The 16067-nt window shown below is 37.8% G+C and overlaps 1 pseudogene; it reads right to left on the bottom strand.

Moving 5' to 3' along the window:
• Positions 1 to 7343: 7343 nt before the first annotated feature.
• LOC109079436 lies at positions 7344 to 10572 on the bottom strand (annotated as a pseudogene).
• Positions 10573 to 16067: the final 5495 nt, after the last annotated feature.

Genomic DNA, 16067 nt, shown 5'->3' on the forward strand with positions numbered 1-16067 from the left:
TGGCTGCACAGACGAGCACAGAACACTGTTTAGAGGAGACCAGAGAGCAGAGTAAAATATATATATACACTATATATCTCCTCCCACACACATATAAAAAACCCACAAAAAAAAAAAACTACTTTTTTAACAACTCTTTTTTTTTACACGTAAACTTGTGTGTGAATGAGAACTTAGTTTAGTACTCACATGCTGTGACAGCAGCTTTCTGTCCATGTGCTTCAGTTGTGTGAACTCAAAAAACCATATATCAGAAGTTTAAACTAATACGGTTTAAAATGCATGATTTCAGTGCAATAAACATGATAATTAGAACCAAAACAGATGTTTTTAGCAGGTAATGATGCAGCTCTATTCTAGAAAAGGGGGCGGGGAGCAGCAGCTCATTTGCATTTAAAGAGACAGGCACGAAAAACAGCGTGTTTCTGCTTCCACTCAAAATAGACATTTTCAAAATGATATAATAAATGATCTGTGGGGTATTTTGAGCTGAAACTTTACAGACACATTCTGGGGACACCTGAGACTTATATTACATAATGTAAAAAGGGCATGATATGTCACCTTTAAATAGTCCTGTAGTGAATTTTTAAAAGCACATAGGCTATGTTTCAAATGTAATGTCTCAATTAATAGGAATCTTGTTGAAATAGATTTAGATGAGTTTTGTCACTGCTTGACATTTTATGTCAACATCTCAACAATTCATGCAGCTATAAAACTGACATTCAGCTGAGTTTAAGGTTTGGGAACATTTATGCAGTGACCCGTTTAAAAGATACAAGTTTTCATTACTTGCAATATCTAGATAATTATTTTTGTCCTGCACTGCACTTGCCTTAGAGTGTCTTGACCTGTCAGATCTGTTTAAATGGTCAGATGTGTTTTACAAGTTTATATTTGAATTCGGAAAACTTTATATGTCTATTCAGGAATAAATGATACACATTCAGTATATATAAATCTTACACAAATGCATCTTTTTTATTTTGTTGAACAGGTGGCAGTAAAAATCATCTCCAAAAGGCACAAGAATCTCATCAACATCGTAAGTATAGTCTTTGTTCTCTCGGTTTCTACTGTTTAAATTTTTCATGATGATCTTTTGAATTTTCAATCTTTAAATTTTAATCAATTTTATTATTGTCAACAGTTTGTCCAGGACTTGTTTGAGTCCTATATCCATAACCACTGTTTTTCTTCTAGGATGGTTATCTCAAACCCATTCCACTGGAGGTCGCTCTGTTAATTTGAGTAAATCAAAGCCCCAGGGTTCCTGAAATAATCCAGCTTCTGGACTGGCAGGAGGAGCCAGACTGCTACATTATGATCCTAGAGCGGCCCATGCCCTGTGAGGAACTGGACTGGTTTTTCCTCAGCCAGACAGTGAACACTGAAGAGTATTTGGCTTGGGTTATCTTGCGGCAGGCAACAATTGCAGCTCAAACGTGCTGCCGATGTGGAGTGTTGCACCCTGATATTAAGGTAGAAAACTCTCTGATTAACCCAGACACCCTCAAAGTCAAACTGATCGACTTCAGATGCGATGAAATCCTCACTGACGTTGGTTACACGTCCCCCTTCTGAAATATTTCCAATTTGTTTAAATATGTTTCCTCTCTTTGTTTGGTTTTATGTTTTTGCTTTTTGTGTAATGTATTTAAAGACTAAACCTGATTTCTGGGTTTCTTTCAGAAAAAGAAAATAGAGTAATTTAAATGACACGAAGATATGTGACGGCCATGATCAAGCCCCCCCTTAAGAGTTTAATTTAGAATAAAATATTACCCGAGGACCGGTCAGGCCATCAGCTGGATTGTCATTCTGCTCTTGAGATCTGGACAAAATCAGTGATTACATTTGGACCACTGATGGCTTGTCACAAGGTGAGAGCTTCGCTTCAGCAAAGATCAATTTGTAAATTGAGATCTTACAAAGTAGAACAAAGACAGAGAGCAGGTGTGAATTTCAAGGTAATAATCAGACTTCTCTCGTTTGCTTTTTATTTTCTGTTTTCTGCAGAGCGACCCAAAAGAGCAGACTGAATTGGAGAAAATCAGTCTCCACAACTGGTTTAAGGTATTAACTACATTACATTATCTTTCTTACCCTACCTTTTATTTTGTGATGCATCAGATGACAAATTTCAGTGCTGATTTCTGATTTTAAGATTTCAGAAGTGAAGAAATCTTTGACATATGATTAATATATATATATATATTTATCTATTTAAAAAATAAACAATCTCTAAATAAATATATAATAAATATATACATATTTAAGAGCTTTTTAAAAAAACAAGCAATTAATAATATATAGGTAAATATATAATATATAAATAAAGATATATAATAAGATAATTTTTTTTTGTATTATTATGTATACAGATTCCCAGAGCAATTTATATAAATAAATACCTAAATAAATGTATATTTGTGTGTGTGTGTGTGTGTGTGTGTGTGTGTGTGCGTGTGTGTGGCTAATTAATCGTAAATTATATTATTAATTAAAAAAACCAACAAAAGCTGTCAGTCAATACATTTTTTTATCTAATTAATTACATGATGTGTTGATTAATTAATCTAATTAATCGTAAATTATATTTGGCTGTGAAAATACCCCCAAAAGATTATTTAAAACTATTTTTGTGTTAAATGAGAAAGTATAAAGTAGACATTACAAATAGAAAGCTTTAGAAAGAAATATTTTACTTGATTCAACATAAAAATGTATTACAATATAAACGTTTAGGCTACAATGGCCTAACATAAAGACAAGTGGAACATAAAGTAGATAATTTGTTCAGAAATATTCTTTTTTTTTTTTGTTTTCAAGCAATGGAAGTCATTGTGCGTACTAAAACAGGCAGCTTTAAGTTAGAGGTCGTTTTATTAAAGGCAGAATATGTAAGTTTTTTTGCCGCTAGAGGGCACATATTCAAACAAATCAGAGAAACACAGTTGATGGTGCGTTCACACGAGACGCGAATAGAGGCGTCTGGCGTGAGTGATTTCAATGTTAATTCAATGCAAAGACGCGAATAGACAACCTGCGGCCGCGTTTCGCCGCGAATGAGGAGGCGCGAATGACGCGATTCGCGCCGAATTGAGCGTTTTCGGGGGCGTTTGACCGCGCGAAACGCGCGATTCGCCACGAAACGCGCCTAGTTGAAAAATCTGAACTTTGGCGAAATTTCGCGCTGCGTTAAACCAATCAGGAGCTTGCTCTAGTAGTGAGACGTGATTACGACGTAGCGAGCGGAGGGAAAATCCGAAACCCCAATGTAAGGACGAAAGTCCATCATGGCTGTATGCTGGATACCCGGAGCTATATGATACTTGCTTCATACTTCTACAGAAACCAGGAATAAAAGGATCTTGCTGGAAGAAGTGAATTATATTATTATCTTGAGACCACTAAAGAGAAATCAGAGCCATCGGCAAATGTCAGAAGGACTAGCCGAGTTTGAGAACTTTGCTCTACGGCGGATACATGATCCTCTGAGCTCCCGCTTATCGCATGGAGTCTCGTCTTCCGAAATCAGGCGAAACACATTTTTTCCTAATGGACGCTGTTTTTATAAATAAACCGCTATTTGAGTTTAAAACAACTACAATTCTCGCCTGCAAATACTTTTAAAAACTAACTTTCATGACCACAAACCAGTAATATTTATGAAAACTATCCGAATAAAAATGGTGGTTTGAAATCACAATGCTGTATGAACTCAACTGGCAGAAGCCCCTCCCATGGCGCGAATTTAGCGTCTGTTGTTGAGTTAAGTTATTCACGCGCGAATGAAGCGAAATTTCACAACGCGAGATGAGGAGCGACATGAACTCAAAATTGTTCAAGACGTCCAACTACGCGCGAATAGCGCGATTTATTCGCGCAAGTCGCGTCTGGTGTGAACGCACAGTGATGACGCTGTGACTGAGTGTGGAATCATGGGAGTTTGTCATCTTCATCCTCACAGTTTGATGCAATCTGAGTGTGACTCAGGGCAGAATGCATGTTCATGGATGAGCTAATGAATGTATTAACGTAGTATAATGAAACAGGTTCGAGGCTGAAAGTCCGTCGAAGTGAAATGATGCCCGCTGAACGAGCGTGACACACAGCTCAAAAGCAGCAGAGCTTTTATTATGCCACACGTTAGCGCTTCTGCTATTTCCGGTGTGTATGTTGGGTAAAGCAGTGCTGTTTTATAATACTAGAAACGTTTGAAAGTTCTTTTATAATGCGACTCTGTGCGGTCATCACCTGTCTAATAAAACGCATGACATATTAAAGTGTCTTTTGTGTTTCCATGTTTTATTACAAAACAAAACCGGAAATCGAGGGTGTGTGAGAAGTCCATTGCAGGTGGACACAATGACACTATAGACACGGTCCATGTCACTAGTTAAAATTGTCTTATTATTCTCTGGATTTAAACATTTCTTTTAAAACATTTGGTATAATGTAAGTACACAAGTCCGCAAAATATATAACAGTGCTAGTTCTAGGTGGGTTTTTGTGGATTATTTTAATAAAAAAATCGTACATATTGTGCCTTTAATTTGATTTTTTCAAATGGCTGATTCATTCACGTAAACAGATTACTTTATGAATGGGCTTTTGAATCCATTGGTTTACCCGATTCGTTCAAAACTAGCGCGTATGTCATTCAGAATCTAAACGTTTAGGCTACAATGGCCTAACATAAACAATGGAACATACATTACAAATAGAAAGCTTTAGAAAGAAATATTTTACTTGATTCAACATAAAAATGTATTACAATATAAACGTTTAGGCTACAATGGCCTAACATAAACAATGGAACATAAAAGTAGATAATTTGAGAAATATCTTTTTTTTTTTTCAAGCAATGGAAGTCATTGGTAACTAAAACAGCTTTAAGTTGAGTCGTTTATTAAAGGCAGAATATGTAAGTTTTTGCCGCTAGAGGGCACATATTCAAAACAAACAGAGAAACAGTTTGATGGTGCGTTCACACCAGACGCGAATAGAGCGTCTGGCGTGAGTGATTTCAATGTTAAGTCAATGCAAAGACGCGAATAGACAACATGCGGCGCGTTTCGCGCGAATGAGGCGGCGCGAATGACGCGATTCGCGCGAATTGAGCGTTTCGGGCGTTTGACGCGCGAAACGCGCGATTCGCACGAAACGCGCTAGTTGAAAAATCTGAACTTTGGCGAAATTTTGCGCCGCGTTAACCAATCAGGAGCTTGCTCTAGTAGTGACGTGATTACGACGTAGCGAGCGGAGGGAAAATCCGAAACAACAATGGAGGACAAAGTCATCATGGCTGTATGTGGATACCCGGGAGCTATATGATACTTCTTCATACTTCTACAGAAACAGGAATAAAAAGGATCTTGCTTGGAAGAAAGTGAATTATATTTTATCTTGAACCACTTAAGAGACACCAGAGCCAGCGGCAAATGTCAAAAGGACTAGCCGAGTTGAGAGTGCTCTAAGCGGATGCATGGAGCTCATCTCCGAAATCGGCGAAACACATTTTTTAAATAGACGCTGTTTTTTTAAATAAACCGCATATTTAAGTTTAAAACAACTACATTCCACCTGAAATACTTTTAAAAACTAACTTTCATGACACGATAACAGTAATATTTTGAAAACTATCCGAATAAAAATGGTGGTTGAAATCACAATGCTGTGTGAACTCAACTGGCAGAAGCCCCTCCCATGACGCGAATTCGCGTCTGTTGTTAAGTTAATTTCACGCGCGCGAATGAAGCGAATTTCACACGCAAATGAAGCGAATGAACTCAAAATGTTCAAGCGTCCAACTACGCGCGAATAGCGCGATTTATTCGCGCAAGTCGCGTCTGGTGTGAACGCACAGTGATGACGCTGTGACTGAGTGTGGAATCATGGGAGTTGTCATCTTCATCCTCACAGTTGATGCAATCTGATGGGACTCAGGCAGAAATCATGTTCATGGATGAGCTAATGATTTATTAACGTAGTAGAATGAAACAGGTTGAGGCTGAAAGCCGTCGAAGTGAAATGATGCCGCTGAACGAGCGTGACACACAGCTCAAAAGCAGCAGAGCTTTTATTATGCCACACGTTAGCGCTTCTGCTATTTCCGGTGTGTATGTTGGGTAAAGCAGTGCTGTTTTATAATACTAGAAACGTTTGAAAGTTCTTTTATAATGCGACTCTGTGCGGTCATCACCTGTCTAATAAAACGCATGACATATTAAAGTGTCTTTGGTGTTTCCATGTTTTCTACAAAACAAAACCGGCAATCGAGGGTGTAAGAAGTCATTGGCAGGTGACACAATGACACTATAGACACGGTCCATGTCACTAGTTAAAATTGCTTATTTCTCTGGATTTAAACATTCTTTAAAACATTTGGGATAATGTAAGTACACAAGTCAGCAAAATATATAACACTGTTCTAGTGGTTTGTGGATATTTTAATAAAAAAATCGTACATATTGTGCCTTTAATTTGATTTTTTTCAAATGGCTGATTCATTCCGTAAACAGATTACTTTATGAATGGGCTTTTGAATCATTGGTTTACCCGATTCGTTCAAAACGCGGATTCATTCAGAATCTAAACACCGCTGTGTTGCTCGGAGACCCACAACAATTATGCTGTGGCTTTACAGGTAATATTTTTGTTGGCAAAACTGAGCAAAAACAGACAATATTGTGTTTAAAATATAATACAATATTAACTTCTTATTTACTAAAAAAAATATTTTCCATAAAATTACATCTGCACTCATGCTATTTGGGAAAAACCACTTGTGTTTTTGCTCTCACAGCTCATGTGATATCGCTTATCATATGATATAAATATGAGACAAAATTTTTTCTTTTTTTAAAAAATAAGGGTCAATATCACCATAGATTGCCTTTCAACCCTCACAATACTCACAAATTTTGGTTTTAATTTCCCCTTCGCTTTATGTCATATAAATAGTAGACTCCCAAGTACTATAGAAACATTAGCTGAGCTCCCACACATTTTTTTAGATAATTATGGGCCATTATTCGAAGCATAAACCATAAGATATGTCCACCCTGTCATGGACATATATAGTACTTTTTTTGAATATATTTTCATTGCAAAATTAAGATGCAAATTATATTTTCTGAAAGGTATGATGTCCCTTTGTTTATTTGGTTGCTTTCAAATTATAAATTATCTAAGAGTTCTCACAATACAGCTGAACAGAATTCACATCATATGACAAATTGATTGCGCTTTATATATATTGCAATAGCTTATTGTAGTCATCTCACATTTTCACATTGTACCATCCATTCATTTATAACAGACATTCACTTACTTTAAAAAGTTAAAACCTTTCTTTTCTTTATAAATTTGTGAAAAGTTTCTCTTATTTCTTTTGTTCTCCACCCATAGATTACTGGGTTAAAACAACTTGGAAACAGAATGTATATTATGCTCATAAATTTACAGTTGCTAGAAGAAACATTACTCCTTATTCTGTAGGACATAAATGCAATCAAGGCAGAAGTCATACTAAGTGTCATAATGATGTGGGTAATGCGGGTATTTATGGCCTTTAAATGAGCCTTACCAGATCTAAACACAGAGGTAAAAACTCACAATATATGAAATTGTAATGAGAAAAAAATCAGTAGTTGGGATTATGTAAGCAGACAGAAGTCCTACAATGTTATTGACATATATCTCCACAGGCTAACTGAACCAATGCCATGTGCTCACATAAACAGTGATCAATTATATTTCTACAAAATGACAGTTTTCTTGCTAAAGAGACCATCGTGACCATCAAAAATCAATTTATGATTAAAGGGACAAAAACAAATCTTGAAAAGTTAGCAATTTCCATGTATTTATGATAATTAAGTGGTTTGCATATTGCAAAGTAATGATCCAGTGCCATCCACAAAAGCAAAGTAGATTGAAATGCTCCAACAAAATGAATGCCAAACATTTGTATCAAACAACCATTCAGAGATATGCCACTCCAATTGAATAAAAAGCTAAGAAGCATGTTAGGTACAAAAAATATTGGAAAGATCAAGTCTAAACCTGCCATAACACCTATTAATACATACATAGGAGAATGAAGGGTCTTTTGAGATTTGATTAAATACATGAGAATAGAATTTGCTGTGACAGCCAAAAACATCAGAAAGAAAGGAATAAATAAAAGTGGCCTCCATTCACATAAGCTGTAGAAACCTGTGGCTAGAGCCACTGCCCCATGTCCTCATCGGCTGAGGTGCTAGTAATCTATAGTACTATAGGTGCTAGTAATCTATAACACATCATATTTTATTAAAACCAAATTAATAGTAGGCCTATAAATAGTAAAAAAATGTATAAATGTTCTAAATTACTTGTTTATTAGTATATAATATAGATTTATGCTGTAAAAATATTACATTAAATGTCTAATACTTATAGGGGAGAGTGGGGTAAGATTAGCCACTTTTTACTTATGTGGTCCTCAAGATAAGGGAAAATGACGCAGATGTACAATGAAAGTATCTATCCTATCCAAATGAATGTATTCCTATCATTTTAAATGATCAGAATGTATCTGTAAAAGGGTTCTAAAAATATGGCTTCTTATAAAAAGTGTTCCCATGGCTCAGTTTGCCCCGGGTTTGGGGTAAGTTGACCTGAGTTGAGTCAGTGGTTAGGATGCACCATCTGGGTGTAAAATAACCATCTGACCGAATCTGATTCAAACCCATGTGAAATAAATAATAATTTAAAAACAAATTTAATAATTTCCTTTCACAGACACAGTTTTATTTAACAATATAAAACCAACCAAATGAAGTTTAAATTTTAATATTTAATTGTTTGCATCTCTGAAACAATAATGTTAAATACCATAGTTGTAGCCTTCCTAAAAACAGACTAAACAGAGAGTTTGTTGGCCATCAGTAGCTCTATCTCATTACTCATTACTGGACTGTTTACTTGGCTAAATTGATCTCACGGGCCCTTTGTGTTTCTGTTGCTATAACTATAGTCAGGGTCAAACTTACTTTCATTTGGTTAAAAACACACCAAATAGCACTCAAGGGACGCAGGCTTAAGATCTGAGTTGACCAAGAGAGACATTTGACATCACCAAGGGGCCAATTATCTTAAACAAGTTAATTGGGCTTTGTTTCATCACAAATTATTACAAGTGACGTCATGCCAATTGCAAATCATCACAAACCTTTTTCATGACAGTGTGTTACTTTAAAATATTTTGTCTTTGTTTACAGTCTTAATGTTCATGGTTGAAATAATTAAGAGCAACAAATGTTTTTTTTTTTTGCATATGGAAAATGTAAGGGCACAACAGGACCTTGTTTATGACATTATGACTAATCTTGCATCATTACCCAGTTTATGGACATTTGTCTAATTTACCAAAATATGTTGGTACCACACTGAATTTTTTTTTTAAATATTAGAAAGAGTTCATGAGTTCTGATATTTAATCTTACAGCATTGGGATTCTTTGTTTTCTGCTTGTCTGTGTTTCCCCATTTCATAAATCCTATCCATATGTGCTGCGACATCACACTACATGGACACGCCAACATGGACCCAGAGAAATAAACAGTTGTCCAATATACAAACTTCAAGGATCCATGCAGGGTCACCCTGGTTTGTCAGGTCAAGTCAAGTCAAGTCATCTTTATTTATATAGCGCTTTAAACAAAAAAGATTGCGTCAAAGCAACTGAACAACATTAATTAGGAAAACAGTGTGTCAATAATGCAAAATGACAGTTAACGGCAGTTCATCATTGAATTCTGTGATGTCCTCATGCAACTCAGTTCAGTTTAAATAGTATCTGTGCAATAATTTGCAATCAAGTCAATGATATCGCTGTAAATGAAGTGTCCCAACTAAGCAAGCCAGAGGCGACAGCGGCAAGGAACCAAAACTCCATCGGTGACAGAATGACAGAAAATACCTTGGGAGAAACCAGGCTCAGTCGGTCAGATTGTGCAGAAGAATCAGGTCAGGTCACCAAGCTCTCAGGACATCTCAGCTATTTCTAGACTGACAAAGTCTTTGTACTGGGAGTCATCAATAACAGAAGCAACCAACAGCCCTGCTGTCTATGCCTATATCTCAGATACATGACTTCAAACAGTCACAATAGACTGTTACCAGTCTATTTTTTTTCAACATCAAAAAAAGCTATCTTTTCATTGCAAAGGTGAAACAAAAACTGCATCTGACATAGCATTTATGTCTATTTACAAAGACTGTTTTATGCTGCTTAATGACATGTACTGTATTTTCACACACACACACACACACGTTGGTATTGGTGGTTTGTGGGGACTCTCCATAGGCTTAATGGTTTTTGTACTGTACAAACTGTATTTTCTATCACTACACTCACCCTACCGCTTATAGAAAACTTTGTGCATTTTTAGAGTTTCAAAACAACACATTCTCACTCCCAACTCATCACATATTGTTGTTTTGTCAGGACCATTTAGAATCACATTTTTACTTACGTAACCTCAGTTCCCTGAGATACGGGAACGAGTACTGCATCGCATCACATCGTGCAATGGTAGATGAACGACTCATAAATAATTGTCCGGGGCATCCAGAAGGAAGGCCTGTCGATTAACTACAATGAAGCAGGCTATAGCCAGAGTCCTAGATTTTTTCAGGGTCAATAGAAGGCAAAAAAACGGACCAACTCACAGAGGTCGAGCCCGGCTTCATATAATCGTTTTAGAGCTTTGCACAGCCTTGGAACTAGATAGAACCGAGAGCGTGCAGGAAGCTAAGCCCAGACGTGGGAATTTCAGCGGGTTTGAGACATAGTCAGTCCCAGCAAGGATTAAATCCAGCAAGGATTAAATCCAGCCTTAGGGTGGGAATATGGTTCCTAGAGCATTGAGCTCAGAGAGACAGTTAAGCAGAAAAGACCTGAGCCTGCAAAGCAGGGACGTCCAGGTTGTAAAACCTGACAAAGTTGGATGGCGAGGACTATCCAGCCGCCACACAAATTTCTCCAATGGACACACCACTGGACCACGCCCAGGATGAGGCCATGCCTCTCGTGGAATGTGCTCTAACCCGATGGGGCATTGAAGGCCCGAGGAGTATGCAAGATCTATCGCGTCAGTGATCCAATGGGATAGTCTTTGCTTTGTGACCGAAAGCCACTTGGTGCGGCCACCAAAGCATACTGTGACGAGCATCCTGAAATTTCATCAGTCTCCAGTTTCCTGTCACAGGCGAGCACTCCTCCCCCAACATGGACGAAATCCTCAAACAGGTTAGCATCTGCCAGCAATAGATCGTGGAGCACCACACCACCCGTCAAGGAGAGACGGAGCAGGAGCTTTTTTCATCTTCGTACTTCCACCACTCAGCGCATTCCGCTGCCGGACCCCCAAGTACAGGCTGCTAAACTCCTACCCAAGCTGACCCCCCACAATGATGTGGAAGCATTCTTGCAAATGTTTGAAACAACGGCAACCTCTGAAGGATGTCATCCGGATGACTGGGCACAGGTTCTGGCTCCCCTGCTGACGGGTGAAGCCCAGCATGCATACTTCGCTCTTCCTGCCGCCTCCGCCGATCAGTATAAGGAGGTTAAGAAGGAAATTCTAGCCTGCCTGGGGTTATCCTCTATCTGTGCTGCTCATTACTTCCATGAATGGGAATAAAAGCCCCGTCTGCCGGCCCGTGCCCAGACCACCGTACTAACACGACTTGTGCAGCACTGGATGCTGGAGGGGGCTCCATCGGCTAGTCAATGTGGCAGAACGCGTAGTGACAGACCGACTTCTCCGGGCCCTTCCCCGATCTCACTGACAGGCAGTTGGAATGAGGAACCCAACCACCACATTGGAGCTGGTGGAGGCTATCGAGCTGGCAGATGCAGCCCAATATCAGGATGCTGGGGAGTGAGCACCGCCGTTTCCCCGGAGGGTGGTCCAGGAGCGATGCTCCTGACTTTGATATTCTAGGTATTATCAAATTGCCAGAGTTTTGAGAACGCAGCGGACGTGGAGGACTATAATGTAACAAGAGCACGTTCAAATACTGAGGTGCTAAACCATTCAGGCTTTATAAGTAATAAGCAAGATTTTAAAATCTATACGATGTTTAATAGGTAGCCAGTGCAGTGTTGACAGAACCAGGCTAATATGGTCATCCTTCCTGGTTCTACTAAGAACTCTAGCTGCTGCATTTTGGACTAGCTGGAGATGGTTTATTAAGCGTGCAGAACAACTACTCAATAAAGCATTACAATAATCCAACCTTGAGGTCATAAATGCATGGATTAACATTTCTGCATTTGACATTGGGAGCATAGGTCATAATTTAGATATATTTTAGAGATGGAAAATGCTGTTTTACAAATGCTAGAAACGTGGCTTTCTAAGGAAAGATTGCTGTCAAATAGCACACCTAGTTCCTAACTGATGTCGAAGAATTGACAGAGCAGCCATCAAGTCTTAGACAGCGTTCTAGGTTACAACATGCAGAGTTTTTAGGTCCTATAATTTACATCTCAGAATTTAGTAGTAAGAAATTACTCGTCATCCAGTTTTTTCTATGCATTCCGTCAGTTTTTCAAATTGGTATGTTTCGCTGGGCCACAAAGAAATATAGAGCTGATTATCATCAGAAGAACAGTGAAAGCTAACACCATGTTTCCTGATGATATCTCCCAAGGGTAACATGTAAATTGTGACGAGTAACGACACTACTACTGAGCCTTGAGGTACTCCATACTGCACTTGTGATCGATATGATACCTCTTCATTCACAGCTACAAATTGATGGCGGTCATATAGGTACGATTTAATCTGTTAACCAGACCCCCCATTATGGGACTCACAGCTGAAAGCGCCCTACCTAATTTAAAATTGCAACAGTTCCTTACTTATGTTTGTTACACACATCATTTTGGTGTCTTTGGAAAGAAGACCCTTTGGGCTTTACTTTTTATCAACCAGAGTTGATAATGCTCAAAAATATTAAAAGTTATAGACACTGAAGTGCCTTGAAAAAAAATTGTACCACACTGATTTTTTTTTTTTTTTTTTATATAAAAAATACATGAAATCAGTCCTGGAGCAATCTAGAAAAGTAATGGGTTGAAAGTAACATGTCTCATGAGTTTCTATTTCGAATATGAAGAAGATACCATGAAAAATGAGATTCGTGCAACCATTTTTCTGATACTGTCTAGTCCCCCCCCCCCCCCCCCCACCCCCCCCCCCCCCCCCCCCATATAAAAAATATTTAACAACTGTATTGAAGGGTTCTACAAACTATTTTAGTCATTAAACATACCACTGCATAGTTTTTCAATTAAAAAACAATAGACATAAACTTCATATAAGGGATTTATTTGAGTACTAGAAAAATACAATAAGAATAATTTGAGTAATAAAAAAAAGAAAGATAAAAAAGATTTAAATATGTTTGCCAATTACAGTACATCCTGAGATTGCTAGAAATGCAGCATTTACAAAGTTTTCTATTCATATAGTCAGTTATCACGTGTTGACATGCTGATGGCCAGTTATAGAGATGGTAATCATACAAATGCGCCATAAAGTCAATAATCAAAAAAGTCAAATAGCGTCACGAGATAGCACCAGAATTCAAATAAACAATCTTCCGCCTATCTTTGACTTTTTTTTAGTGGATCATCTCATTCTGTTTGTGACACTGTACGCTACAAAACCATGCTGTTTTTTACTACCAAGATGCAGTTTTCTGAGTGCGAGTTATTCCATAACGGACACAAATAACACCGTCCCTGAAGAACTGAAACATAAACAAAGGAATTATCATCCATATTACAACGTTATATTGCTTCGTTGGACTAAACGTGCTCTATGAAATGTCGTTCAGTGGACCCTTACCTTTCTAACTAAACCGGGATTTACAGCTGTGGATGTGTTTATGACTCGTTATTACGATGAATCTGGTATGTACTGCGTTTTTATTCTTCATGTTTTGATGTTTACTGATGTGTACACAAATTTAGCAAATACATTCTTTATAAGCTTTCCATTGAAAAACAGCGATCTGTTGTCAATGCTTGAGGCTTAGGTCTTTATAATGATATATAGTTTGTTGCAAGGAGTCCACAAAAGCGTTAAAAAAGCCACATCCTTTCCCAAAAACTTGCAAACAAAGAGAGTTCAGTAAGCTGCATGTTAACAGGTTAAACCATGCTAATGCACTTCCATTAATACCAACAAAGTTTTCTAGTCTATGCAAAAGAATGTTGTGGTTAATAGTGTTGAACACAGGGCTAAGATCCAATAGCACTAATAGAGAGTTACAACCACGATCAGATGATAAGAGCAGGTCATTTGTAACTCTAAGGAGAGCAGTCTCAGTACTATGATAAGGTATAAATCCCGACTGGAAATCCTCACAGATACCATTTTTCTCTAAGAAGGAATATAATTGTGAGGAGACTACCTTTTGTAGTATCTTGGACAGAAAAGGGAGATTCAAGATTGGTCTGTAATTAACTAGTTCTTTGGGGTCAAGTTGTGGTTTTTTGATGAGAAGCTTAATAACAGCCAGTTTGAAGGTTTTGGGGACATATCCTAATGACAATGAGGAATTAATAATAGTCAGAAAAGGGTCTATGACCTCTGGAAGCACCTCTTTTAGGAGCTTTTATGGAATAGGGTCTAACATACATGTTGTTGGTTTAGATCAGGGATAGGCAACTCCTGTCCTGGAGGGCCACTATCCTGCAGAGTTTAGCTTCAGCCCTCATAAAAACTCACCTGCCTGTATCTATCTAGTAATCCCGAAAACACTGATTGCCTTGTTCAGGTGTGTTTAATTAGGGTTGGAGCTAAACTCTGCAGGACAGTGGCCCTCCAGGACCGAAGTTGCCTATCCCTGGTTTAGATGATTTAACAAGTTTATACAATTCTTCCTCTCCTATAGTAGAGAATGAGTGGAACTGTTCCTCAGGGTATCTATAGTGCACTGTCTGATGCGATGCTGTAGCTGACAGCTGCATCGTTACAATTTTATCTCTAATAGTATCGATCTTAGAAGTAAAGTAGTTCATAAAGTCATTACTGCTGTGCTGTTGGGAAACGTCAACACTTGTTGATGCTTTATTTTTCGTTAATTTAGCCACTGTATTGAATAAATACCTGGCATTATGTTTGTTTTCTTCTAAAAGAGACGAAAATTAATCAGATCTAGACGTTTTTAATGCTTTTCTGTAGGATAGGTTACTTTTCCACCAAGCAATACGAAAAACCTCTAGTTTTGTTTTCCTCCAGCTGCGCTCCATTTTCCGGGCTGCTCTCTTTAGGGTGCGAGTGTGCTCATAATACCACGGTGTCAGACTGTTTTCTTTAATCTTCCTTAAGCGTAAAGGAGCAACTGTATTTAAAATGCTAGAAAAGAGAGAGTCTATAGTTTCCGTTACATCATCAAGTTGTTCTGAGGTTTTAGATATGCTAAGGAATTGGGATACATCAGGAAGATTACTTACAAAGCAGACTTTTGTGGTAGAAGTGATGGTTCTGCCATACTTGTAACAATAAGTAGAATTTACAGTTTTAGCTATATGAAGTTTGCACAAAACTAAATAATGATCTGAGATATCATCGCTTGGCTGCATAATTTCAACACCATCAACATCAATTCCATGTGACAGTATTAAATCTAGAGTATGATTTCGACAATAAGTAGGTCCTGAGACGTGTTGTCTAACCCCAATAGAGTTCAGAATGTCTATAAATGCTGATCCCAATGCATCTTTTTCATTATCAACATGGATATTAAAATCACCAAAAATTAAAATTTTATCTGCAGCCAGCACTAACTCGGATGTAAAATCAGCAAACTCTTTAATAAAGTCTGTATGGTGACCTGGTGGCCTGTATAAAGTAGCCAGTACAACGATCACAGGGGATTTATCATTAACACTTGTTTCTCTGGATAATGTTATTTGAAGAACCATTACTTCAAACGAGTTATACTTGAAGCCCACCCTCTGAGATATACTGAAAACATTGTTATAAATT

This window comes from Cyprinus carpio, chromosome B15 (genome assembly GCF_018340385.1).
Source record: "Cyprinus carpio isolate SPL01 chromosome B15, ASM1834038v1, whole genome shotgun sequence".
Lineage (NCBI taxonomy): Eukaryota > Metazoa > Chordata > Actinopteri > Cypriniformes > Cyprinidae > Cyprinus > Cyprinus carpio.